This window comes from Phocoena sinus, chromosome 8 (genome assembly GCF_008692025.1).
Source record: "Phocoena sinus isolate mPhoSin1 chromosome 8, mPhoSin1.pri, whole genome shotgun sequence".
Lineage (NCBI taxonomy): Eukaryota > Metazoa > Chordata > Mammalia > Artiodactyla > Phocoenidae > Phocoena > Phocoena sinus.
The window spans coordinates 5,975,909-6,002,819 of record NC_045770.1 but is presented as its reverse complement, the minus strand read 5'-3'; positions in this window follow the sequence as shown (position 1 = coordinate 6,002,819).

Genomic DNA, 26,911 nt, shown 5'->3' with positions numbered 1-26,911 from the left:
TGTTAAATGAATAATAGTACCTGCTTTAGTCAAGCTTTGGTAAAGGCTAAATTAAATTTCTCAGGCATTAACAAATTGACAGAAGTACATGAAAGGTGAGCAAGTTCTTGTTAAAACAAGAACAAATTTAAACTATAAGAGAAATAAGGAATGCCCTGTACTCCTTCCAAAAATTTCAGAAAGCAATGAACATTTAGAAAGAAAGGAAGGAAGGAGGGAATGAGGGAGAGAGGGAGGGAGGGGGAGAGAAAGCTTTGAAGGAAAAAAATATAAAGCCACCAGCTTTAAAGAGGTGAATAGATATTTCCAGCTGTGGAATAATTTAATAGAATTCTTGAACAGGAAAAAAAAAAGGTGAGGAAATTTGAGCAGAAATAACAGAAAACAAAGACCAAAAATGGAAGAGGTTCATGAAGACAGGATGAAAGCAATGAATGATGAAGAGTTTAAGGAAGAATCAAACCTCCAACTCCAGCCCTCTAGGAGTGAGGGAGAAGGGGTGGTGGTGAGGGGCTTTGGAGACAAGATAACCAGGGAAGGCTGCCTGAAGAAGAGGTGATGTGGAGCTTTTGTGTTGAACTCCTTCAAGAGAAGGAGAAAAAAATCAAAGTAAACAACAGCTGAACACAATATGGTTATTAATCAAAGAAGGAAGAGTAAAATAATGTAGCCATAGCCATGACAGCTTAGAAACTAAGTGGTGGGGAGAAATTCCTGGAGAAGAGCTGGACACTCTCAATGCAGAGGCTGCTCTGTTACAAGGGGGATGGGATTTACCTTTGGCTGTTAATAGCAAGTGGGAGAAAGACAAAAACAATTAGTATAAAGGAGGAAAGAAGCCATTAGGGACTTTTTTTTGAGAGAAGCAAGAGAATGATACTGTAAAGTGAAGATCAATAAGCTTTGTAAATTCCAGTTAGAAAGCTGGCCCAGGAAACTTGCCATGAAGCCAGAACAGAATAATGGAAGTGACAGACAATGCAGCCAGGGCACAGAGGGGCAAGGAGAAGGTTTTTTTTTTTTTTTTTTAATTACAGAGGTAATATAGAATAACCCCAAAGCAAGAAATCAAGGTTACTTATTTATAAAGATCTGATTGATTAAACAATTCCTTTCCAAGACAATGCAGAAATACTGTGTGTCATAGGTGTTATAATATGACTAGAATTCCATGTGCAAAGGTTAAATGGAAAAATATATATATATCAGATGAACCAATAATGAGTAAAATTGCACAGAGAACAGTTTTTATGTTGCTGCTGAAAGAGACAGATGCCCCAGGGAGCCCTAGAGCCTTACCCAAGGTCTCACAGTTAGGGGTAGGTCATTTTGACCTAAATCTTTTTGTCTTTTTGACTCCAAATCCTATGACCTTCCCACAATGTAGCTGTTAACTCAACCAAAAACTAAGTTAAAACTGATCAAATTCCTAATGCCAGTTGTCTTAAATAATGCATTCAAATACTTTCCACCAAGTGGGGACTCATGCTATGTCTCTGTAGCATAGTAAGGTGAGCTTAGGAGGGATTTCCCACACATTCATGCACACACAAGCAAGTGCAGGCACACAGGACTGGTAGGAATAACCACAGCAAAAAAAGAAAAAGAGTACCTTCTTAATAATAATGAGGAGAAGCAGAACCCATCACATGTACTCTCTGGTGAAAAATAAGAAATTTTTGATCCAGGTAACCAAAAGATTGTTCTTCCTTTTGCTATTGTTGTTTTTTTGTTTTGTTTTTTGGTGTGGGTGTGTGTGTGTGTGTGTGTGGTACGGAAGTTTGTGAGGGAGATGTGGGGCAGGTTTAATGGATATAAAGCAGGAAAACAACGGTTACAAAAAGAATTATGCAATCTTACAAAATGAAAGTGGAAAGAAGAAAGAGAGAATCACTTCATGGGAATCATACAGTTGTAGAAAAGAGCACAGAAAAGAACTGAAAGCAGAATATGAGGTTATGAGGATAACCTGCTTTGGAGAAGAGAAGAATGAAATCTATTAAAAAAGATATTAGAGAGTCTCAAGAAATTTCTATTTTCTCTCTGGAAATTTTAATGGGCTATTGTGATGGTGAGGCAAGAGTTGCACATAAATTAAAAGTATTTTTTTAAGTAAGAATTAAAATGGCTGTCAAATGAGATGATTTATGTGAAAATACCCTAAACATTATGAAATGTTGTGGTGCCACACGTCATCGTAGCTGTTACTGCTGCTGATATCATACTTGATGGTGTTTCTTATGGTATCACCCCTGTCTCACCACCCCAGTGATGTACTGAGCCCCATCATATCTGGGGGCTGTGGCTCCTCTTTATAGATAAAGACCTGTCCATCCAGCCCCCTGGAGACAGTAGAATGGATGGTGCTACTGAATCAAGCACACATCTTACCATAAAAGAAATAGTAGTGGGCTTGTTCTTCCCCACTTTCACCCGATATGAAATATGAAGAAACGGTCATAAATTACAACAAGAGAGATTTAAGTTTGGAACAAAAAAAAATAATTTCCTGCTGTTATGCATGGAAAAAGGTTACTGAGGGAAGTAGAGGTATCTCTTTGCTAGAGCTGGTAGAAATAGTTCCCTGCCTGCCTTCAGATGTTTAGAAGGAAAGCTCTTAGAGGTGGGGCAGGTGTTGCCGAAAGAGGTGATTCCGGGAGTCTGTTCAAATTTCCAGACTGTGTTATTATAAGTGGTTGTCAGTTTATCGAGTCAGGTTGTGCTGTTGATCTACACACTTACAGTTGTGCTTCAATTCCATGTATCCTCAAGTAGCCTTAAACAGTTAATGCAATTTTGAAAATATTTTCAGTTCTGGAAATTGTTGAATACACTGGGAGTGAAAACATTGAAAAAAGTTTCAACTATTTCAGGTGATAAAGAAATCAATATTGGATTTCTCTCACCCAATTGTTTGCTCTCACCCAAACCATTCTTTGGCCAGGCTGAGGCAAACTCGTTTGCTTTATTCACCCAAAATATAGGATTTGATGTTTCCTTCCGTATACAACTTCCTACTCACATCACCTATCTTCCCAAAGGCTGTTGAAGGCGTTCTCTGCTTCCTTATCCTTTCAACCTGGCCCAAAGAGTTGTTTCCCCTTTCGTTAAGAGGTATAAAAATGTCAGTGCCACTGAAAATACAATATCTTTATTCTCATCGTCTAGGAGACAGGATGCGTGTGAAGGTGTTAAGTGTCAGCCATGTCAGATTTCACTTCCTGCTTCATAATCAATCCAATATGGGTCGACCAGGCCCCTGTTATGCCCCAGCCTTTCCAAGGAGATCTTGCTTCTAATCTGACCTGGGCTGCTCTCACTTCAACTACCCAGGGACAAAGTTAAAAATACCTGGCAATATCCCTCTCCTTCATCCACCTCCTGGCCCCTCTTCTATCTTCAGGGTTATAAAAATGAAGGAAATTTGTTACGACGGATTCCCATGGCTTGGGAGTTGCTTGCTGAATTATTTCATAGTCTAGCTATTAGCTATGAAGAAACATAATGCCATCCTTACATATCTGGTTTGAGTTGAGAGGGAAAGGCTCAAATGAAAGCCTCAGAAGAGGCAGAGGGGAATGAAGAGAAGAATTTAGCATTCTGGGGACTCGGTCTGCTGATTTTAGGAGGGTGATTAGGTGGAGTGTTTATGGCACTAATGTTGGAGTTTGATTCCCCAGGTTTTTTTACTTGCAGTGTGTATGCCAGGGTAGAAAGTGACCCTGGGGAGCTACCATGTTAGTCCAGGTGGAGGGAGCTCATTGGGAAGGAATGAACAGCTTTTTGACTGGTTAATTTCCCCTGGTGGAGGGTCTAATAATGACTCTGACAACCGAGAAGCCAGCGCTCTTGGGGTCAGGTCCCATTACCACACAGATAGGTGGTCTTGAGGCAAAATACTGTCGTGATTAAGAGGTTGGCCCCTGAGATCAGGCTGATGAAGGCTCAAACTTTGCGACTTTATGAAAAGGGACCCCATATCCTCAGTTTCCTTAACCAAAAAAGGAAGATAATAATTGTATCTAAATGAGAAAATGGGTGAATTGTGCTAAGCATAGTGTTTAACACAGGAAAACTGCTCAAAGTGAGAGACACAAGGACAATAAGGAACAAAATAGACAAGTATCTGAAAGAATTCCTTGATTCAACAAATGTTTATTGAACACCTATTATGAATCAATACATGCCCATGGTATTTTGAAAGACAGAAGGGAACCCTGAGCACAGCTCCTGCCCTGGGTACTTCTATTCTCATTGGCCAGACAAAATATTATTGAAATCTCAAGCTATTTAAATAATGAGAGCTTAGGAATTCAGGAAAGGGGATAACTATTATAAATTGAAGTAAAGAATCTCATGAACTATTTAAAATATTTAGAGAAAATTAGAAGATATTTTGTGATATTTCATGAAATTATTAGAAACTACTGTTAGAGAGTAAAAGAAAAGGTAAATCAGAAGATATGGACTCAATTCTTTCTCACCTTCTCATGTGTGATACTGGGAAATCATTTCACCTCTCTTCGTTTGAGTTTCCACAGCTGTAAAATGAATGTAAGATTCAGCTCATGGATTTTGTGAGCATCGGGCAAAATAACATATGTTAAAGTGCCTGGATTTGGTTTCGCTCTAGGGAGCATTTCAAGGGGTAAATATGAAAAGAATGCAGAGTCAATGTTCACTCCCTCCATGTCTCACCCTTTCTTCTTTCTCTGAACAGAGCTACGGCTCCTCTCATTTGATTCCCTGACTTCCTATGCTTTCCTTTGAGTGGAAAAGAACAGATTTATCTGATTAAAAAGTGGTTATAAGTCTGCCACAGTGACTCGTCAGACAACATGTTACCCTGTTTCTCCTGCATCAGTCAGCTGCCTCCGGAGTGCTCCTGGACAAGAGCTGCCGACAGTTATGGTCCAAGTGATGGGGTCCAGGACTTGCTGTTCAGAAGGCCTGACTTCTGCTCCTGACTCTGTAAGAATTTCACTAACCGACCCTGGTTAACTCACCCTCCACCTCTTGTCTCAGTTTCCTATCACAGGGAAGCCACCAAGATGAATTAGCAAATTCCAGAAGTTGGAGATCCTATTGCATGTACAGCCCTCTACTTCTTTACTCTTCCTTTTTGATTATTTGACCAATTCCTTCATAAGTGTAATTAAAAAGTAATTCATGCGTATCCTTTCCCGAAAACCAGAATGATGTCCTGAGCATGTCCCAGGTGAGAACTGGAGAACACCAGAGGGGAAAAGGTCCTCCACTGCATACAGCTGGTGAGAAAGCACAGACCAGTCACTCTTTCTAGGCTTTTCTTTTCTCCATCTCTATCAGCATTTTCCCCAGTGGAATCAAGGAAAACATTAACGAGAGGAAATACAACCAAGTGAGGCAAAAGCACAACCATATAGTCCCTACTTTACTGACCAAAGAGACTAGCAAGGAAGGCTCTGTTCTTCATTCACAAACGCCAAGGAGGAAGGATTGATGTGAAGAGAAGAATCATAGATAGAAAGTCCATCTTTCAATGACAACATGATTGTTCCAGAAAAAAAAAAAGACTTAACCAGGTAAAAAGAGGACTAGAGTTCCTTGACAATGACTGGAAGGTGTTTGTTCTCCTCACAGGGCATAACATGATGCCATGCACAGAATAGTTGATAATGTTGAGGGTGGTAATAATTATAATTATGCATAATTATGACTCAGATGAGCACCTACTCTATGCCAGATGTTGAAGTATCTTACGTATATTTTCCCAACAACTCAATAAGGTAACTGTGTGTAGGTGCCTGCATGTGTGTGTGTTATTCCCATGAGGAAACTGAGGTACAGATTGTTTAAGAAATGTGACTATGGTCACCCAATTAGTAAGTAGCAATGACAGAATTCAAGCCCATAGCTGCCTGATCTGGATTCCTATAAATTACCCATTATGTCTCATAGATTATGAAAAGGTATTTACTGAATAAACGGATAAATATTTCCAAATACCCATTTTAAAACATCTAGGGAAGAAAAGAAAAACCATAAGTGAAAAAAATAAACCTGCAAGTGGAAAAAATAAAAATATAAGTGAACAAATTGTTTAAGTGAGGGAGAAAACTAACCTATCACTTATATATCTATTGATAGATTAGAATCTAAATGCAGCTATATCAAATAATTTAATGTATAGTTCTACAGGCTTTTCCAGCTGTGATTATAATTCATAAAGTCTCAATAGTAATAGCTGCATAAATGCCATCTCCTACCTGCTCCCACAAAATCTACAAAAGCCTTCAAAATCTAATCCAGTCATTTCCAGGAGTGACTTGGAGGGTTGTCACCTGTGCTTGCAAACAATCTCTTGGGCTGCAATGGCCACATGGTATCAGTGAGATTCTTCCTCTCCTGCCTCAGTACCCTCTTCAGTGTCTGCTTCCTAGTAAGCCAGTGCAGAAAGCCACACTCTTGCCCCTCCAACAGTGCCCACCACGGAGCATCTCTATCCGTGCCAGAAAATCTGTACGCCCTCTTGATACCAGAGTAGAGCTCTTACTTCATCAAGCCTATGTTGGATTTTGCACAAATTTCAGTAGAAGCTCCTCTCCTAGACTGTATCACCAGAGCATTGATGCAGAACTCGTGCCCTAGAGCCTGCAGGAGACCATGATATTGTGCAAATAGCTTATCTTATACCTTCACCTTGTCTCCTATAGGGCTCAACTAGGAGCCACTAATTCTGGTCCAGGGAACTCAGTCCTCTGGACATTTCACACCTATCCTTCCTCCCGTAGGCTCCTTTCTCACATTCAGTGAGATGCCAGAGCCCTGCCTGTCCCACTAATTTGCCAGTCAAATCCAAACATACCTGAGTCTCAGTGGTGGGTACAGCTCAGGCTCAAGCCGAGACCACATCTACATCATTTTTAAAACACATTATTTTAGAAATTTGATCAGGTATTTTTCTGTATACTTTGGTGCTGAGAGAGGGAAAACATGTCATATTCTGCCAAATATAATTTGAGAATTTCAGCTTAAACATTTTTTATCCCCCCAGTGCACCAGTCAAATAATATTAGGATGATGGTTATGAGACAGCTTATTAAAACAGGAAAGTACCAGCCTCATAGAGATGGAATGTTTTTCATTGCTAAATAAACACAAATGTGTGTGTGTGTATGTGTATGTCTATGAATAACAAATTTAAGAAACAGGGACAGACCAGTGATTAAGAAATAAACTCAATGACAAGGACACACAAATCAACACGCAGATTAAGAGAACATCATTATTGTTATTTTTAACCAACGAATATGTATTGATTTCTCACTATACCCAAGGCACCAGGAATATCAAGAAAAATACAGCATGCCATTTAAATTAATAATTGCAATTCAGGAGAACACATTTATAATAACATAACGGGAAAATTATATTTGGGGTCCCCTCTGAACAGAGTGATTGAATTTTCCCAGGGTTGTCAGAGATAGATTCATTTAAGATGAATCTTGAGCTGGTACCCTTTAGGAGTTATGCAGTTTCACAAGGCAGATCAAAAGACACGGAGGTTCTAGTGACACTAAGTTACAAAGTCTAAATAACAAGCGTGAGACATAATGGAAGGGGACCCTCTCTGAAAAGCGCTCTTCTGATGCAGGTTGAACCTCAGATTCCACGTGGTTTGGCTGGGTGACATGTGCTAGCCCTGCCTTGCCAGACCCGTTAGCTGTTTGCCCCAAAGCTGTCTTCTTAGAGATTCAGCTCTGCCCACTATCTGAGTCTATTATCCACAGGGCAAGGAATATCGCCAACCTACCAGCTGGTGGTTCTAGGGCTGGTTTTATTGCTGGAGCCCCACTATCTGTGTACACAATCAACCTTAACTTTTTAGCCTGGCCTGCTCTTCTGTCTTGGTCTGTTGTCCTTCTGTTCAGTTCCTGCTGAGCCCAGAGTTCTTACTCAAAACACCCTGCTTGTCTAGGCCTGAGTCATGGGTCTAGTTCTTGCCACTTGACTCTTCACCCATAATCAGAACCTTAATGCTATCTCCCAGCCTGACTCAGCATCTTTTACTTTCTGAAAACTCGTGCTATTGGGGTGTCACCATCAGAATGGAAAGTCATAGCTACCAAGGTCACTTAGGTCTGAGCTTGCTTTGCTTTCCTTCCTTCAACACTGAGTAGTGAAGTGCTGACTGTCCCCTTCAGGGACCTCCCTATGTCCCAGTTCCATCTCCCCTTATTCTCCACCTGCCTATGCAATGTCCACCTCTCCTTTGTGCTCCAGGCTTAACCAACAGCTTCCTGAATGCCTCAATTTCTACGACTCACACTTTCCACAAACTTAATACTCTCAATTAAAAAATTCAAAGATGCTTTCCACCCACTACCCCATAAACCCCAGCTCCTCTCTTTATATTGCGTTGCATGGTTTCTGCATAACTGCCTAAGCCAGAACCTAGGGAGTTTTCTCAATTACTTTTTCTCAATATCTATCTGCTTATTAAACATTGTTGGGTCTGTCTATTAAGCTTCTCTTATTTTCACTCACTTTCTCTACCCCAGATCTCACTGTCATGGTTGATGTCCTCAATATTGTGTTCCCAGGCTCTAGTTATTTCTTCCTCTCTAGTATTGCATTCTGTCTCTTCTTCAAAGAAGCCAGAGTCTACATTGTAAACTATAATATCCACAGAGCACATCTGATTCTGCATATCTGTTTAAGCCCTGGGATGATTCTCTGCTCTTTATAAAATAAAGAGTAAACTTGTAATGTGGAACCTAAGTCTTTGTAATATATTCTCCAGCAACCCAAATTATTGAGAGTTCCCCCAAATGACTGTGCTTATTCCTCATTCTTTCTATTGCCAGAGTTCTTCCTTCTGTCACCACGGGAAAATTCTATTGAACTTTTAGGACCCAGTTGTATTAGTATATGCCTTGTGAAGCCTTCTTAGGCAATCTCCTTTATTCTCACACTTATTTCCTCTGTATCTCCTAACTTGAACATATTTTAACTGCAGCAATTAACCATATGTACTATCGTCATATTTTTGTTGTCTATCTTTCCTTCCTCTAGCCAATGAACTGTTCGTGACATCTTTGCTTATTCTCCATCTTGTTATGGGTTTCTCAACAACGGTACTACTGACATTTTGGACCGGTATTTCTTTGGTTTGGGTTGGCTCTTGAGTTAACTGTAGAATCTTTAGCAGGTCCCCGGTCTCTACCCACTACATGTCAGTAAAACACTGTCTCTGACCTATCTATTTGTTACAACTAAAAAGGTTTTCAGATATTTCCAAGTGTTCTTTCTGGGGGTGGGGTAAGCAGTAGCAAAAATTGACTCCATATGAACCACTGATCCAGATCAGTTTTGCATATAGTTTAACTTGATAGTTTGATGAAGGAAGGAAGGAAGGGAGGAAAGGAGGAAACAGATGAAGAAATATATATGAAAGGTTGGATAGAGAAACATCTAACATACAGATCTCAAAAAAGACAGCCAACATTGCACTCAGGCAAGGGTCAGTTGCCTATCAGCCCAAGATTAAAGTATGTCTACTGATATCACAGTAGTGATAAGACACAGAAGGGAAAAAAAATGAAAGAGGAAATATGTCAGGGATAGAATAGCAAAAAGAATGAAGAAGACAGAAAGCAGAGGCAAGACTTGCACTGATTATAGAAATTCAAGTACTATGAATAGCATTTAAGGTATATTATGTGCACCAATGATACTGCGGTTATAAGAGCACCAGCTCTAGAGCCAGGCATCCTGGGCTCATGCTTACTCACCACTTACTACCTAACTTCAGACTCGTCATCTGTAAAATAGAGATAACAAAACTGCCTTATCTTGGACTGTTATGAAGGATACATGAGGTACTCCAGGTAAAAGATTTAGAAGAGTGTCTGGCAAATTTTAAGTGCTTCATAAATGCTAACTATATATAGTCCCTTATTCTGTATTTATTTCTTTTGTGTAGTGTTATGAACCCAGATTTGGACTAGAAGGATTTGCACTCCCAAATTGATGATAATGTAAGAGAACGATAGATCTGGAATATAGTTGTAGAGCCACGAGGAGTCTAAACACCCCTTGGCATTCATCCTGTCAACCACTCTGCTTTAGTGTTTGGATAATACATTTGTATTTTCAGGCTATGTATTTTTAATTTAAGTATTTTAATTTAAGTATATTTTAATATACTTAAATTTTTAAAGGTATTTTTAATATCTCCATGTAATGTCTATCTCGGAGGAAAGTTTCATGTCAAGACTTAAGTCTTTCATCCCTCCCTGTTACTCAGTCACACTGGGTTCTCACAGAAGCCATTAACCAAGAAATACTCTGGTACAAAGCCCAGAAGAATTAGAATTGGGCTGGGCCTCAGAGAAACTGCTGCTCTTATTGCCGTTGACCTAGTCATGAACCTCCCACCAGGATCTTCAGGAGCTAGAGGCTGGGGATAATAGGATGAGATAGTGAGGGGGATGAGGCCTTTTGCAGGTGCTCCTAAAAGGAGGGTGGAATGAAAGGAGGTCAGAAGTTAAGGCTGCCTAATGTTTGCAGTGTGTGCATGAAGGGGTGCCACAGTCCTATTGGGGTGCAATATCAGAACTGGGTTCCAGTGGGGACAAGAGAGCTTGACCCCTAAATGAAAGTATGGCCCTTACTCTTAGAGAGCTCATGAGTTGATGCAATACAAGCATCAGATTGATATAGGAAAGAAAATTGCACCTGCTTATTTCCTTTCTCATGACCATTCCTTCTGGTTTAAAGAGGCTAAGATTGGCTGACCTACCATGGTTTAGTAGAAAGAGTGTTTTTCAGCATTCTTGCCCTAGTTCTGCTCAAATCAGTCTTTTCAAAATTATCATTTAGCTTCGCTAGACCTCAGTTTTATTCATTAGTAAAGGGAGATGGTTGGACTTTTGAATTTTTTAAATCCCTGAATCCTGTGAGTTCTACTGAGAGTAAGCCTACAAAGAATTGTTCCATAACAGGTGGTGATTTTCTCTGCTGTCTTTGGAGCCTAGATTGACTATAGTGACCACCTGAGGAGGGGGTGGGAAGAAGAAGAGTCATCTACAGCTTTGTCCCATCATTTTATATAAACCTGCATATGCTATAGATCTTTACTTATCTTGTGAAATTAAGCTCAAAATTATCCTTACCTAATATCCTCATTTATTAATCTGCATCATTAAAACATTTCTATTTTTCCATTGAATTTTTATCCCACTTGCATCCTTCCAATGAATAGGTACTAGATCTTACAATCCCATACTGTGTGCATGTGTGTGTGTGCATGTGTGTGTCTGTATCGCAGACGGAGCAGCAGGAGTAGCAGAGGAGGATAAAGGATCATGTTACGAGTGCCTCTAGGGTGAAGGAACAAAGAAATTAGAGAACCAGAGAAATCTTGCATTCTGATCTTCATTGTTCTAGATGCCATTAAGAAGAGGTCAAAAATGTCAACTTTAACAAGAGTTTGGACGAAGTTGATTCCAACCCTTATGGATAACTTTGAGGTGTTCAAGACTTCAGTGGAGGAAGTAACAGCAGATGTGGTGGAAACAGCAAGAGAACTAGAATTAGAAGTGGAGCCTGAAGGTGTGACTTAATTGCTGCAATCTCATGATGAAATTTTCGTGGATGAGGAGTTGCTTCTTATGGGTGAGCCAAGAAAGGGGTTTCTCGAGATGGAATCTACTCCCGGTGAAGATATTGTGAAGACTGTTGAAATGACAATAAAGGATTTAGAACATTACATAAACTTAGTTGATGAAGCAGGGGCAGGCTTTGAGGGGATTGACTCCAATTTTGAAAGACTACAGGGAAATCATTTGTAAAAGGAAGAGCCAACTGATGCAGCAAATTTCACTGTTGTCGTATTTTAAGAAATTGCCACAGTGACCCCAGCCTTCAGTGCCCACCACCCTGATCAGTCAGCAGCCATCAGCATGGAGACAGGACCCTCCTCCAGGAAAAAGATTATGACTCACTGAAGGCTCAGACGATGGTTAGCATTTTTCAGCAATAAAGTATTTTTAATTAAAGTGTATACATTTTTGCGACATAATATTATTGCACACTTAATAGACTACAATATGCTGTATAATAACTTTTTTATGCACTGGGAAACAAAAAAAAAATCCATGTGACTCGCTTTATTGCAATGTTCTGGAACCAAAGCCACAATATCTCTGGATTCTGCCTCTAATGAAGTATGTATAATATATGAGACACTGTTCTAAGTATTTTACATGTGTTTTCTTTTTCAATTCTCATGACATCTCTATGAGGTAAAACTACTATTATCTTCACTTTAAGTTAAAAAAATATGTCACATAGGGAGGTTAAATAATGTCCCCTAAGACACAGAGATGGTTAGCGGTGGAGCCAGAATTTGAAACTAGACATGTTCTTCCCCAATCTGCAATTATTCCTAAATATCGAGATAATCCTGAAAAAGTAGCACATTAGCTATTAAACACTTCCTTATGAGTTGGTGTAACCCAGACTTACAGATCTCCGGGATCTGGGACAAGAGAAAGGTTAAAAGAGCAAGGTAAAAAAAAAAAAAAAAACTTGTAGGATTGAATACAAAATTTCTGTTATCTTTTGAAAAAAAGGACAGTGAGAGCAATAAGAATTTCTTTATCAGTGGTTACACATAGACCACAAAATTTTAGGTAACAACTGAATACATAATCAACTGGTTTCAATATACTCTTTCTGCCCACAAACACAGATGCTCATCAGATGCCAATGGAATCTGAAATGGAATGAAAACAATAAAACAAAACAACATCAAAAGCAAGAACTTGCATATATGTTGGTGGGAATGTAAACTATAGTACACATAATTTGGAAAATAATTTGACAGCTTCTTAAACAGTTAAACGTACACTTACCTTATAACCTAGCAACTGTACTCTAGGTATCTACACAAGAGACATAAAATCTTATGTCCATGTGAAGAATTGTTCAGGAATGTTCACAGCAGCATTATTCATGATAGCCAAACTCTGGAAACAACCCCAGTGTCCATCAACTGGTGAGTGGGTAAACAATTATCCACACAATGAAACACTACTAGGCAACAGAAAAAATGAAATCCTGATACGTGCAACAATGTGGATGAATCTCAGAAACATACTAAATGAAGGAAACCAGACACAAATAGTATATATTGTGTGATTTACTTTTTATGAAATTTGTAGAAAAGGCACAACTAGAGGACACAAAGTAAGATTTTCAGGTGATGAAAATATTCTAAAATTGGATTATGGTAATGGTTGTAAACCTGTATAAATTTACTAAAATAACTAATTGCTCTCTTAAAGTGGGTGGATTTTACGGTATGTACGTAAATAATAACTCAATAAAGCTGCTTTAAAAATATTTGTCGGGCTTCCCTGGTGGCGCAGTGGTTGAGAGTCCGCCTGCCGATGCAGGGGACACGGGTTCGTGCCCCGGTCTGGGAGGATCCCACATGCCGCAGAGCGGCTGGGCCCGTGAGCCATGGCCGCTGAGCCTGCGCGTCCGGAGCCTGTCCTCCGCAACGGGAGAGGCCACAACAGTGAGAGGCCCGCGTAACGCATAAAAAAAAAAAAAAAAAAAAAAAAAAAAAAAAAATTTGTCTTCCTCTAGACTTACTAAACCAGCGTCCCCTGGTACTACTATTTTTTAATTGTGGAAAAATACACATAACATGAAATTTACCATTTTAACCATTTTTAAGCGTACAATTCAGTGGCAATTAGTACATTCACATTGTTGTGCAAGCATGACCACCATCCATCCCCAGAAGGTTTTCATCATTCTATGTTGAAACTCTCTACCCATTAAACAATAACTCCAAATTCTCCCCTTCTCCCAGACCCTGGCAACCACCCTTCCCCTTCAGTCTCTATGAATTTGGCTACTCTTGGTACTTCAAGTAAGTGGAATCATATATCTGTCTTTTGGTGTCTGGCTTATTTCACTTAGCATAATGTCTTCAGGGTTCATCTATGCTGTAGTATGTGTCAGAATTTCATTCCGTTTAAAGGAATGTATTTTCTTTCCACTGTATGTATATACTACTTTTTGTTTATCCATTTATCCATCAGTGGACAGTTGGCTTGTTTCCACCTTTTTGATTGTGAATAATGCTGCTATGAACATTGGTGTATCTTGGTACTGTATTTCTTCTTTTGGGAGAAGGGGATCCATGGCTTTAATTATATTTGCAAAGTCTGTGATTCAAATGTTAGCCATGTGGCTGACTAAATAACACATAAATAAATAAAATCTTCATGACTTTATTTTCCTGAGTGGGGATGAGTCTAGCAATTCAGAATGGAAAATACACTTACTAGATGTGAGCCAACAACATAGAGATAATGATCATTAACTTATTAACCCTTCATTACGTACCAGGCTCTGTACCAAACATTTTCTACTCATTATAGCATTTAGCCTTTAGAACACACTTCTGATCCAAACCTGTGAAGCAGTGAGGAGCAAGTAATTTACTCAAGGTCAGCAGAGAATTTTTATTCACTCAGCTTTTGTTCTGACCCAAAGGCCATTTTCATAACGACTCTACTATCTTGCCTCTGCAGAGAAAATTCCTTGATCCACATGAGGAATTTGGAAATGGTTAGCGCTGATCTTAGGAAAGACTGGTGCTTTGATTCAAGAAACAAAGCAAATCTCTCTCACATTTTGGAGTATAATTAGCAGAAGCTGATAGCTAGAAGGAAAGCCTACAACTATAGCAGTGATTATGTTTTAGATCTGATTTGGGACTCTCTTATGCAAAAATGAAGCCATTTGGAATCAATCCAATGCTATTTAAACTACATCTTCTTAAACTTCCTTGTATTTCCTTTCCCATATCTGCAGCACAGAGGAAAGGCCATTTTACCATAGTAACAAAGCCTAAAAGGTTTTGTTTTTTGCTTTTTGTTTTTTTTTTTAAACATCTTTATTGGGGTATAATTGCTTTACAATGGTGTGTTAGTTTCTGCTTTATAACAAAGTGAATCAGTTATACATATACATATGTTCCCATATGTCTTCCCTCTTGAGTCTCCCTCCCTCCCACTCTCCCTATCCCACCCCTCCAGGCTGTCACAAAGCACCGAGCTAATATCCCTGTGCCATGCGGCTGCTTCCCACTAGCTATCTACATTACTACGTTTGTTAGTGTGTATATGCCCATGACTCTCCGGCCCTCTTTTTCAGGAATCCTCTCTCAGTGGCTCCTGGGTAGGTGTCAGGAGGGGAGGTGCAAGAAGCTGTGTGTTGCTACCCTGAATTCAAAGCAGACTTTCCCACCAAAATATTCACAGCAGCCTGAAAGCAAGTCAGGCAGCTCTGGAGATTGTATTCAGATGTAAATAAAAGTCTTCTTCGGATACTCTGGTGTTCCTAGCTCTGACTGCAGTGCCCTAACCTGGGTTTTTGAATAATTCCCTTGGCTGCAGCTCAGTGAATTTCCTATGAAAATGTAGACACCTGTCTATTCCTTCCCAGAGCTTTGTTCTCACAGCTTCAGTTTCTATTAATAGGGATTTGGGGACAAATACCAATAGGAGAAGAAACCACTCAAGTATGAGGCTATCTTGTTGCCCACAGATCTGATCACAAGGGTCAGTTTAGGGAGTAAAGCAGAACAGGGGATGAATAGATGTATGAGTTATAAAAGCAACATGGCTCACGGTGGCTTGCCAGAATTATTCTGTATTTGCATGCCATTATTCTAAGGCATGCCTGCTGAGTTTAAAGATTGTGACATCCAAACTAGAAGCTACATTCTGTAAGGGAAAGGGTTCTGTTCCTGTCCTCTCTGTATCCCATTCATCCCCAAACACACAAACTATATTTTTGGCATTAAAACTTCAAAGGTGTTTCTGTTTACCTTTTACTACATTAGCAGGAGTAACATAATATGTAATTTCCCCACTTTTAGTGATTTAAGATTGATAAGTAGTGTATTTTTTTCTGCCATGGACTAATGGTATAGGCAAAAATATCTTAAGAGGGTAACTTTGTGTTGCTGAGGTCTGTGCTTCCCACAGACCCATAGGGTTGTTAACAGAACCTTAGTGCTTTAATCCTAGACTTATGTAGAGGATTGGGATGGATGTTCCCGAAGAGGAAAGGGATGTAAACTTGTGCTATTAGAGGAAAAAAGGACTTATCAGAGGTGATATACTGCTCATTGGGAAGGACAGGCCATGGGACATAAAATGGCAAACACCTGTCCTCCCTTGCACACCACCTGGAGGCGCCAGGACCTCAGCTTGTGGATGGTTCTCTGGAGCTTGTGGAGGCTGGGCACTGAGCATCATGTCCTTGAGAGCTGTGGTAAGGATCCACATAATGAATTTGATTATGACCAGCATCTCTGTGTACTCAATGACCTTGAAGAGCCCTGACCTGCTTGACCAGGGCATCGTATGGCAGAAGGGTGATGACTGGGATGAGCATGGATTAACAGCCATATGACCCCTTGCTTATCCTCACCTGGACTGCATAATCTCCGAGTCTTTGTACCACCATGGAAAGAAGAAGGAGACACCAACGTGATTTGTATTAGATATCTTAAGGACTTTGGTGAATGAGTCCTTGGAACCAGGTTTGACTTGACATTGGGGGTTGGGAGGCATGATTATTACAGCAAACACTTCACGGTGCTTACTATGTGCCAGGAATTGTTGCAAGAACTTATATTTACTAACAAAATGAATTCTTACATTTTACATATGCAGAAACTGTGGTAAGGAGAGGTTAAGTAACCCATCCAAGATAGCAGAACTAGTAAAAGGCAGGGCCAGGATACAGAACCCAAGCAGTGAAGCTTCAGAATCTGTGCCTCTCGTTTCCATGAGGCAGGATTTACATCCATTAGATGCTTAAGAAAAAGAAAGAATGTACGAATGTTGGATGAGACCCCCTCCCCTCCACCACAAACCTTTTTTCAGGGAATATGCTGATGATGCTCTTGATTTGCCCTCAGGTAATATTTGGAATTAATGCTCAGTTTGATAAATATGTACTGCATTGGAGGAGGTGCAACAAAAGTCATTGTTGTACCACTCAGAGTTAGAAGCAGCAACTTGGAGATACAGAAGAATCAAGTCTTTCTTATTTCTCCTCCCTTGCCCCCATATCTCTGTTCTTATTCCTGAGTCCCTCATCTGCCCTCTCCTAGTCTAGACAGCAGAGAATGACAGGTAGGTGTGACCTTATACTCTACACTTCTTTAGCTTAGTAAATTCTGAAAACCATGCATGTTTTGCAAATAGGGTTTTACTTAGAGGGATCAGATCATGTCAGGGCCTCAGTTCTGTTTCTCTCTTCAGGCAATACATGTATATTTCTTCCTCCTACTCTTTCTCACCTTCTTTCTCCCCAGATTTCCTGAGTAGAAGCCAGTTCAGCCCCCAAACAGCTCAGCTGTTTCAAACACCCTCCTGTTCTCTCGCAAATAGATTTACGCTCAAGCAAACAGCACAGCCTGGGAGGTTTGTGGTGCTCGTGGGTTGCCAATGGACCCTGTCCAAGCCCCAAAAGCCAGTGCCCAGGCAAGGTCTAATGGGATATACTGCCAGACTGCATGTGATTTATCACACCTGCGCCTGCTTAGAGCAAGAGATGCATTGGGTTTTCCTTTTCTCCCACCCTGTGATTTCCACACCATTCCTATGCTCAGTTCGTGGGTTCTAACTAAAAGAAGAGATGATGCCAAATATCGCTAGCAGATGCAAACTAGATAAAATAGATAAGCAAGGTCCTACTGTATAGCACAGGGTCCTATATTCAGTACCTTGTAATAAACCATAATGGAAAAGTAAAAAAAAAAAAAAAAAAAAAAAAAGTTGATGAAAATGGATAGTGTTTTCTCCAAACAGCTCTCAGTTCTCCTTTTATCTTTTCTCTCTCCTGCATCTTGCAACCCTTTACCCTTTTTCTTCTTCCTCTTTATGTCTTTTCACCCCCATTTTAATTTTCATTCTTTCCGCCCAGGACCTTTTCTTTAGACTGAGACTACTGTATGACTAAACAAGTGCCTGGTAAAGCCTTCAGTTTCTTCTTGGTTTTATTGGTCATCTCAAATAAAAAAATATATTTTTAAGAACTGGTTTTTGAAGTGGTTGTAAGAACAACAGATTTGAGGAGTGTCTGAGGGGAGTCAAGAGGTCAGCTCTAACCCAAGGAAGAGGTGATGGTGACTTGAGGAGGTGGGAACTGAGAAGCCCAGATACGATTAGATAAGATAATGAGGCAGGTCACTCCGTAGGAGAAACCGTTGCTTAAAAAACACGCACAAGTAGCCATTTAGGGTTGTCCGTTTCTATAATAAAGGTAATCTAATTAGAGCTAGTGTCATTCCTACTCAGTAGCAAAGAGCAGTTATGCCAACATTTTCATGCAGTTGCCTTCTGGAGGGATAGGAAAAGGCCAAACACAGCACACGTGAATAATGTGATGAGGTATTCGTTCCAGAGGCAAAATAAATTTAAAATTTTAAAAACAAGGTCAAGGGAGAAATATTCTTTCAGCAGTACAGGATTATAATTTGTTGTCTCTGGGAGAAAAAATAAATAAATAAAGCTTGATTTTCTTTAGGTACTTATTTCTCAAGTGAGTAATAAGGGGAACCAGGCAGGCTGAGCTCTCACTGGTAGTAAGGCGGAAGTTGAATTATAACTCACATAGGACAAAAGGTCAGAGGAAGGACCCCCCTCCAATGTCAGATCTCAAAACAGAGGGAAACTAGCCACCATGAGTGACAGCCAAAATAATAAACAGCACACTTTTACCTCCAAGAGCCTCGTATATTGGAATAGTTGTAATCAAAATCAAAGTAGTTTAAATAGTTTAAAAGGGAATTTAAAACACAAATAAATTATAGAAAGATTTTAAAATAACCTTAGAGGAAATTATAGTAACGAAAAATTTTATTTCATTGAAATTTTGTAAAACCAGTGGATATTTCAAATAGCAGATTAGACAATATTTCAGAGTTGATGAAATGAAAAATAAATCTAGGGAAATTATCAGAATTTTGTACAGAGAGCAAAATATGAAGTCTGACTATAGGGTAAGGAGATGGATGAAGGAATGAAAAGCATTATCAAACAGTTGGTTAAAGATCAAGAAAGAATGGAAGAAAAGCAATATTTGCTAAGAGAAAGACTGTCTAGAAAAGATGGAAGGAAAAAAAAAAAATCTCTCAGCTTTGGGAAGACCAATGAATCCTAAGAAGGATTTAAAAAAATGAAAGTTAAAGAGATGATATCATAGACTCCCAGAATAAAAAAACAAACAAACAACAAATTGCCTATGAAGAAATGACAGACTTGGAGAAGACTTTTCAACAGCAAAGGTGGAAGGAAAAAGGCAGTAAAATAATGATCTCAAGGTTCTGAGGGAGACTCAACTAAACTGTTACTGAAGAAAGAGAGTAAAATAAAGACATTCTTATTAAAACAAAAACTGATAGAGTTGACTCAAATGACTTTCATATAAATAATTTCTGAAAGAAATGCTTCAGGTGGAAGGAAATAATTTTAAAGGAGATTTTGAGATATAAGAAAAATAAGACATTGGCTTACAAAATAATAACAATCATGTCTAATTTGGGAGATAAAACATAATAGCATTTCAAAATATTGAAAAAGGATAAAACGCTAAAATGGAGTAATGGAATTCAAGTTAATATGTTATATTAACCTATTTTGCGGAGGCAATGACTAAAATTTGATTTTTTGTAAAATACGCATGTATTTAGAAACTACTCAAAGAATGGAACTAGTGTGTAGTTTATAAAACAATATAGTGGCAAAATGGATTATAAACGTTCAATAAATGCACACAAAGTCAGAAACGAAAGTAATAAACATAAAATGAGGAACATAGAGAAACCAAAATAATATGATAGATAGATTAAACTTTCCAATTAAAAGATTTTTTTCAAACTTGTTCAAGATAAATCCAGCTATATGCTGCTTATAAGGAATTCTTCTAAAAATACAAAGGCACAGAAAAGTTAAAATTTTAAAAAATTGAAAAATATATATCAGATATATTTTACTTTAAAAATGTAGTGTTTTACTATTAGAAACAGGGCTTAACTAGTTTTAGACCTTAAGGCCAATAATTTACTGTTCTACAGATAAAGAACACACTAACAACAATAAAATTTGGAGTGTCAATTCACCAGTATGTTTCCAAGTACATAGAATGTATTCATGTAATAAAAAAAACCCTCAAAATACATAAAGTAAAATTTGACAGAACAGCCAGAAGAATTTGACAAGTTCACTAATACCTCTCCTTAATACCTCTTTTAATAATTAACTGATCAATTAGAAAAAATAAGTAAGAATACAGAACAAAGGTGGGAACTCTGGCCTATGAAACCAACCTGCCACCTGCTTTTGTAAATATAAGTGTGTGTATTTTTTAATTTTTAAATTAAAAGAATTTTATTGAGGTGTAATTGACATATAACAATATATTACTTTCAGGTGTAAAGCACAATGATTTGATACTTATATATATATTGCAAAAAAATCACCATAGTAATTTTAGTTAACATGTAAATACAGTTTAATGGTGCAATGCCCATTGTTTACCTTTGTTGATGGCCACTTTCTTGCAATAATGGTAGAGTTGAGTAACATAGACAGTATTGCCATCAAAGCCTAAAATATTTAGTAAATGGGCTTTTTTCAGAAAAAGTTTAACAATGATATAGAAAATCTCCATTAATATATTTTTAAAATCTTATTGGGGGCTTCCCTGGTGGCGCAGTGGTTGGGAGTCCGCCTGCCGATGCAGGGGACACGGGTTCGTGCCCCGGTCTGGGAGGATCCCGCATGCCGCGGAGCGGCTGGGCCCGTGGGCCATGGCCGCTGAGCCTGCGCGTCCGGAGCCTGTCCTCCGCAACGGGAGAGGCCACAGCAGTGAGAGGCCCGCGTAACGCATAAAAAAAAAAAAAAAAAAAAAAAAAAAAAAAAAATCTTATTGGGTTATAATTTATATACAATAAAATACCTAGTTCTTAAGGATTTAGTTTGACGAGATTTGACAGCTATATACATCTGTGTAACCACCACCCAAAACAAGATATAGAACATTTCCATCATCCCAGTAAGTTTCATTTTGCCCCTGTCTAGGCAATTTTCTTACCTTTCACCCTCAACCCGCATATCCAGAGGCAATGACTTTCTTATTTCTATCACTATAGGTTAGTTTTATGTGTGGTGGAATCATATTGTATATACTCTTTTCTGTCTGGTTTATATCACTTTACACAATGTTTTTTAGATTCAACCAGGTTATAGCATTTCTTAGTTATTGTCAAGTAGTATTACATTATGTGATGATTCCACAAATTTTTTACTTATTCTCTTTTTGATGGACACTTAGATTGCTATCAGTTTTTAGTCATTATGAATAGACTGGTATGAATATTCTTAGGAAAGTCCTTTAGAGGACTTTCTTGAATAAATATCCAGAAGTGGAAGCTGAGTAGTAGAGTTAATTTTATAAGAAACTGTCAAACATCTTTCCAGACATGTACGACCCTCATCAGCATTATGCAAGGTATCCAATTTCTCAGTAACCTTTGATAGCATCAGTCTTATTGAATTCAGCTGCCACACTAGTTGGTATGAATATCACATAGGCACTTAAAATTATACATTTTCTTGTACATTTCCTTGTTTTAGCTGCATCTCACAAATTTTGACATACTGGCTTTTCATTATAATTCAGTTCAAAAAATATTTATTTTTGACCTCTTGATTGTTTCAACAATCAATTTTCAAGGATTAAGGATTTTAAAAGATATCTTTTTGGTTTTACCTTTAATAATGTTGTGGTTAGAGAACATATTCAATGATTTCAATCTTTTGAAATGTATTGGTGTGTGTGTCATGACCTGGTGCATGGTCTGTCTTGGTGAACACTGCATGCACACTTGCAAGAAGTGTGCATTTTGAAGTATTTTTATTTTGTTTCTTTGTTTCTGTAATGCCAGTTGGGTTGAATGAAAAATTTGGTTGATGAATATCTGTTTTCAAATCTTCTATATCTTTACTTATTTTTCTACTATTTTTAACCAAATAGTGTTAGAATCATCTAATATAATTGTGTCTTTTTCTAATTTTCCCTTTAATTCTTTTCATTTGTTTTTATATCTAAAGAGTTATTTTTGCTTCATATGTACATATGATTGTTGTATCTTCTTGACCATATGTCTCTCTTTATCTTTGGTATTGCCCTTCATCTTGAAATTTACTCTTCCTGACTCTACCATAGTTATAAGAACTTTCTTATGATTAATATTTATATAAAATATATTATACATTTTTCTCATCCTTGTGTTTTCAAACTGTCTGCACTTATATTTAAAGTGTGTATCTTGTAAACAGCATTTAGCTGGATCTTGCTTTGATATCCAGTCGGATGAATTTTGTCCTTTAATTGGTGTATTTAGTCTATTTTCTTTTAATTATTGATGTGATTGAGTTTAATCTTACCATTTTGGTATTCATTTTATTTGTCCCATCAGTTTCTTCATCCTCTTCCTTTTGTGCCCCTTTTTGAATCAGTGAGGATTTAGTATTTATCCCCTTTAGCATTTTTAGCTATATGCTAAAAATATATTATTATTTTTAGTATTGCTCAATAGAATACATTATGCACCTTTACCATAGCAACATCTACCTTCAACTATTATACTATGTCACTGTAAAAATCTTAGTTACAATTGTCTCCCACACATTGTAACCTTGTTGTCATGTATTTTGCTTCTACATATTTATATACCTCACAATATATTGTGGTGTTTTTATATTTAATCTGTCAATAATCTTCTTTAGGAATGTAACATTATATTAAAATAAAGATAGAATGTTTTCTATATTTTCCCAAATATTTACCCTTTATGCCATTTTTTATTGTTTCTTGCCAAAGTGAGGAAATTTCCTTCTGTTATTTCCCAACTCATTTGAGGTTCTTTTCTATGTCTTTATCCAAATGGTTAGTTTCATTATTTTCACTTTTTTTTTTTTTTTTCAGTATGCAGGCCTCTCACTGTTATGGTCTCTCCCGTTATGGAGTACAGGCTCCGGATGCACAGGCTCAGTGGCCATGGCTCACGGGCCTAGCTGCTCCGCAGCATGCGGGATCCTCCCGGACCGGGGCACGAACCCGCGTCCCCTGCATCGGCAGGAGGACTCTCAACCACTGCGCCACCAGGGAAGCCCTATTTTCACCTTTTTTTAAAGTAAGAATAAAAGTATCTAGAAATATGAAGATTTATCTTAACATTTCTGTGTCTGCATTCTAGATGTTTTGATAGACACTTAATATATTGTTTCCTCATTGGTATGTATTTCTAGAATTGTTTTTCATTATGATCCAAAGACACAAGGACAGTATTTTCTAAGGTCTAAGTTTGCTTTGGCTTGTTTTTCTATGTTTCTTTCTAGTTTGAATTTATTGTGTCCAGAGAAGATAATATTATTTACTTTGGGGAATATAATGATTTTTTAAAATTAAGTGCAAGCATTTTGTAAATGCTCTATGAATGTTTGGGAAATTATGGATGTCTACTGTAGGTACACATATTTTCTTCTCTGCCTTTCAAACATATTAAATTCATGAAAGCCCTGTAATAGGTTAAGTATCTCAGGTCAATAGTATTCATTTCAATGGGGAAAAACTGCATTCAATATCAATGCTAATTTTTGTTAAATTATTACCAAATCTTATTAAATGGACATAATTCCCTCAACAGTCAAATAAAACACAATTTTAATAGATACTTTTCATCTAATTAAGTACTCTATCTTATGGCTGTTTTTCTCCTTTCATTGGTAGCTATCACTTACCATACACGTAAAATCATGTAAACAAAATATAATGTATAATACCCATAACATATTATTCAACCTTTAATACAAAAATAAAATAGTAAAAACAGAAAGAAAAGAAATAAATGAAAAGGTCATATTTTAGGAACTTGATATATGAAATTATTAGAGAGTGATATGTGACGTGATTACTAACAGATCCTGGGTACTGTGAGAGGAAAGTTAAACCACCATGTTTCAGTATAACACTGCAAATATGATTGCATAGTTGTTTTATTCTGCTCTCAGTTTTGAGCTCCTCTGTGAGCTGCACAAAGTTGAAATAGAATGCTAAGTAAAATTCTTCATAAATCAACTTCCCATTATCCAAATAAGCATATCTAAGAGTATATTTCAAACCACCTTTTTAAAAAAATTTTTTTTATTTATTTTATTTTTGGCTGTGCTGGGTCTTCGTTGCTGTGTGTGGGCTTTCTCTAGTTGTGGCAAGCGGGGTTACTCTTCCTTGCGGTGCACGGGCTTCTCATCACGGTGGCTTCTCTTGTGGAGCACGGGCTCTAGGTGCACGGGGTTCAGTAGTGTAGCTCGCAGGCTCTAGAGCACAGGCTCAGTAGTTGTGGCGCACAGGCTTAGTTGCTCTGCGGCATGTGGGATCTTCCCAGACCATGGCTCAAACCCGTGTCCCCTGTATTGGCAGACAGATTCTTAACCACTGCACCATCAGGGAAGCCCAAACCACCCATTTTATTACTTTCCTATTTGATGTGACAAAGAATGAGAATAATGTACACCCTCCGTTATAATTACGATTTAGCCAAATCCTTTTATTTCTCTTTACTTTTGCTTTTAATAAGTTAGCTCTTGTTGAGAACATAAAAGATAATGGCCACTATAGCCTACTATATCTTCAAAGTATATTAGTGTTTAATAAAGAATAACTTTTTTAAACAACTTTATTTCTTTGAATTTGATTATGGATGCCATTAATATTACCTATTTTCCTTTCTTTTTTGGGTGGACTTGAGGCTTTGTTTTTATTTATTTTGTATCTCTTGTAAATAACACACAAGTTTGTGGGGCTTTTTTTTGTTATTTTGGGTTTTTTGCTTTTCTCCCAAGTGGGCGTTGCCTCTATTTGAAGAGTTTTTAATTAAATTATGTTTTTGTTTTTGTTACTTGCATAATACCTTGCTTTTTAGGTTTCTCTGATGTCTTCTCTTTTTTTTCTTCTTTTAATATTCATGTCATTTATAACAGTGTTTCCTTTGCTTTCCTTTGACATTTTCAAAGTTAGTTAGTGCATTGTTTTTAAAATTCTATTAAAAGTTGGTTTTAAGATTTTAAAAATATTTTCAAACTTACTGGTTTCAATTTGTAAAATTATATTTGTAAAAAATATATTGACTTCTGTTTATTTGAAGTAAGAAATCAGTAATATATCCAACTTCCCTTCCACACCTTTTCAATTTTGGTTACTACCACTTCTTATTTTAGATCTTTCTTATTATTTCTTTATAATGTATATTTTATTTTAAAACTTTTGACACAAATTTCATTATTGTAGCCATATTAACAGCAATCATTTACTGTTTTCTGGTACCACTGCTCACTATGAATAATATAATAGCACAACCTCCCTATTATTGAGTTTATTTTAATCCATCTCTTAGTCAACAAAAGTAGTTCTTTGAGTAGTTTTGATTTAGAAAGTTCCAGAATTGAGTAGAATACTTTCTCAGAATTATTACAACTTAAAATTATTTTCTCTGCCCACATTTATGCACTCAATTCATGTAGAATTTTTGTGTCATCTTCTTTCTACCCAAAGACCTATGGGTATCATTACTCCATTGTTTCTGAAATAACATGTTGCAGAGAAGAGTGATACCAGATGAATTTTTTACATTTATAAGCATAGTTTTTTCTATTTGAATCCTTAAAGATGTTGCCACTATTAAAAATTTCACATAAAACTTCTAACACTTCTATTTTTTAAAAATCTGGGTTTTAGTAATCCACTTTATTATGAAAACTCAAATCTTTGGATTAGGAAAGTTTTTTTGTTTTTGTTTTTTTATTTTAGAACTTCTCATTCTTTATCTGCTGTGCTTGTTTCTTTTGAAATTCTAATTTTATACAAAATATCCAAAACCAAATATATACTATATAGTCTCTCATTATTTTTGCTCCTATTTTTTTCCTGAGTTTTGCAAGCATTTTTCAAGTTATGTTTATGTCATGTGTTCAATTCTAATCAAAATCCAAATTCTTGTTCATTGAATCAATTACAATTACTGAATGCAAAAATTTTCCTTTTTCATCTCCCACAGTCTCTCCTGACAACATTCCTGTTAAACATTCCTGTTTAACATTTAATTCTGAGACAAAGTCTTCCTTTCCCAGTGGACAGTCAATAACCAGCCAACTCTTCCACTGCAGTTCAATATTTATTATGTTGCAAGCAAATGTTTAAATTTTCTAGGATCAAGATTCTCCTTTTTCTAATTTTCAGAATGAAGGTCAGAGCTTTTCATTTTTATATGTATTTTTTGGTTACTTTGATGAGAACTGTGGACATGGACATTTAGATGTACGTACTCAAGTAACCTACCATACCCTCCATAACCTAGAGTGTAGTTTTGCCATTATTTTGTATTATAAGTATTATGTCACTGCCCTACTTAAAATTCTTCAGTGTTTTCCCGTTGTCTGAAGATAAAGTTAAAATGATTTACCATTGTATGCAAAGCCTTTTAAAATCAAATCATTAACACGAATCACACACTACTGATCCACGGACTTTATCTCCAACCTGCAGATATTTTGTTTATGCAGCTCCTTGTCTATTCATTTCACTATAAATGCTTTTAGCCTGGCTTGCAATCTCCAGCTGCCATAGTTCTCATTATTTCCCATTTTTTTATACTGCGCCCTTCACACCTCTAAATTTTCCATCTGAGCATGGAAGGCTTCTGAGTTTGCCATTTCTCTACTTCCAACTAATATTTCAGCCACTGTAGAACTATTTTCATTTCCCT